We start from the raw sequence: 2,822 nt of genomic DNA on the forward strand, positions 1-2,822 counted from the left end.
TATTTAAGCTGTGAATATTTCAATTCAAAACATTTCACACTCATTTTCATAATTAAGAATTCAATAATTCATATTCACCTTCCAGAGTTCACTTCCGAAATATTCAATCTGTTTAAAAATACGATGTATAATATTTGACAGGCAATTTTCAGTCCATTTTATTTCACTTTACAAATTCGCTTCCACAAATTCAGTGGTTAAAATCAAAGACTATAGAATACCCTTAAAGGGACATTTGCCTTGTCCAAATACCCACACTTGCAGTCTTTGCACTTGACCACTTGACTACTTATATGACGTATTTCCTGTATTTGGCCCAAGTGTTCAAGTGAGCATGAAGACCACAAGTGTGTGTACAACTTTTCATTACCTGATGGGATACACTTATAGTGTTGTAAAAACGCAAGCGTTTACAGAGTTTTGTTTTTATTTTCAATACTTTGCATTTTCAAATCAACTTCTAAATGTCTGTTCAGTAACAGATGACACAATTTAATTTTAATTTGTGGTGCTTCTAATTAAGTGTTTTTTACGACCTGGGACAGTCTTGCGCACTTACTTCCTGTCGCATACACGTGCTCTCAAGTAGCCAAGACCGCAAGTGTGGGTATTTGGACAAGGGTTTTGTTAAAATTCGTCAGAAAATTCAGCACTGCACATCCTGGAACTGCAGGAATAGCAGTAGAGTACCGATGCATGATCTCCATCTGCTGTTATTCGCTCACCAGCAGGTGGCGAAAGCGGGTGTTGATGAAGACCAAAGCAACAGGTACAGCAAGTCATTCATTAAAAAAAAAAACTGATTTGCAGAAATGGAGCAAGCGGTAGAAGTTATGATTATCAGGGCCAGTATGTTGAGCTGTCATGTTTTTCGAAGCTCGTGATAGTGGTCCCCAAAGTTTGCTTTAAGTTAGTAATTCCGACTGTTTAATGTTAAGATGTCTTCACAAAAATATATTAAACCTGCCAAGCTAAAATTAGACCCCAAAGGGATAGATATGTCGCCTAATATCGAAAAGAAAGATGATGCTAAAGTAATGATACACGACTATGCAATGGAGGTTACTGTGCAAAGTAAAAGAGAACGCGGAGACGGCTCGCTTCCTTCAACGCCAAGTAAAACTCCTGCGGAGAAAAAGGTTAAGCCAACAGCTGACAAAGAGAAAGATAAAATCTCCAACGAAACCATTCTGGAGGCAATCTTAAATCTGGAAAGTAGAGTGGATGAGAAGCTGACGTATTTAAGTGAGCAAACCAAACAAAGTAGCACCATGATCGCAAGTTTAATGAAGGCGATTCAGTTCAACACGAAAGAGGTGAATGAGTGCAAGAAAAGAGTAAAGGACTTGGAGATACAAAATGAACATCGGTGCAAGGAGAATTGTGATCTTAAGGAGACGGTGAGAGAACAAGAAAGATATAGAATGAGGTGTGGTATCTAAGTATCAAAGGCATAGAAAAAAAAAAAAAGACGAAGACATCAGATCACATGTCATATTCGGTAAGATTTCACCTGAGATGGACACAAAGATGGATGAGGCTGTTGACATTGTCCTCAGGTTGGGAAGAAGGATGGACAATAAAAGCAGGAATGTCATCGTGCTGTTCACTCAAAGGCGAGTGAAAGATGAAATCTGGCGGAGAAGCAAAAATTCACCTGTCTGTAAGGCGGAGGGAGTTCGATTCGCCGAGATGCTTCCTCAAGAGGATTTGGAAGATCGACGGAAGTTATGGCCTCAAATTGAACAAGCACAGAGGGCAGGAAAACCGGCGTTCCCCATCGATACTTCACTCGTACTGCGTTTGCTTAAGACGCTATGGGGAAAAGTCCTTTTTCTCCGAATACTGAAGCCTTTTCAATAACGCAGTGTAACTGGCCATTGATTCATGCAGTGTATTAAAAACGAACCAATGGCTCAGCAGCGGAGCAGCACGAGCCTATGGCGACAAAGCCCGCCAGAGCCCGCCAGAATGGGTGGGGCATCTGGCTATAAGCGGGCACTTCGCCATAGGATCCTCAGATTTCTTCTCCTTCTGAGACGACTGCAAGATCTTCGCTCTCGAGACTCAAAGCCTTTGCCGTAAACAAGCCTCGCAGCGGATCAAGATCCCTTTCTGCTCGGCTGACGTCGCCGCTCTTCAGCTGCCTTCAGCGTCTGCAGCAGCTGTGGTCTTCCCGGTCCCCTGCCGCTATCCGGCGATTACTATAAGAGCAAATTTCTGAGCAAATTTCCAGTGTTGTTTCAAATGCCGCGACGCTACTGTCACTCGGCGCCCAAGCATGAGACGCACTCGCCGTGACCGTCAGCGGCGAGTGCGTCTCATGCTTGGGCGCCACCCACGCTGAAGCTGCACTTACTGAGACGGAATGTCCTCATTGCGAGGATATGAGTCTCGCCTCTCTACGCTCGCGGACAGCTTTCTTTCAGAAAGCGACTCCGCCCCTCGCGCCCTCCCACATTCTTCCTCCCAGGAGCCTGTGAGGAAAAAGCAGCGGGGCAGAGGATCTCGGTGCTCGGTGACGAGTGAGCCCACGTCGGCTGAGCCCCCGCATGCCTCACTCTCTCCACATAGAGAGGCTTCCCCCATCCTCTTCTCTCACCTGGACCAGCATCCCCTCTGCGGCTGCGAGTGATCTGGTCTCGTTTGGTGGGAGCGAGTGTGACGCCATGGACGACAGTGTGTCTCTGGCTGCTTCAGATGCGGAGGAGCTGTCGGGCTCGTCTTTCGACCCCGCCCCCCTGCCGTCTGCGGAGCCCAGTGCAGCCAGCACGGGCATGGACGCCGAACTGTTCCACGTCTTGTCTAAAGCTGTGCAAGAG

This window comes from Sinocyclocheilus rhinocerous, unplaced genomic scaffold (genome assembly GCF_001515625.1).
Source record: "Sinocyclocheilus rhinocerous isolate Xijiao unplaced genomic scaffold, SAMN03320098_v1.1 scaffold4395, whole genome shotgun sequence".
In the NCBI taxonomy this organism is placed as follows: domain Eukaryota; kingdom Metazoa; phylum Chordata; class Actinopteri; order Cypriniformes; family Cyprinidae; genus Sinocyclocheilus; species Sinocyclocheilus rhinocerous.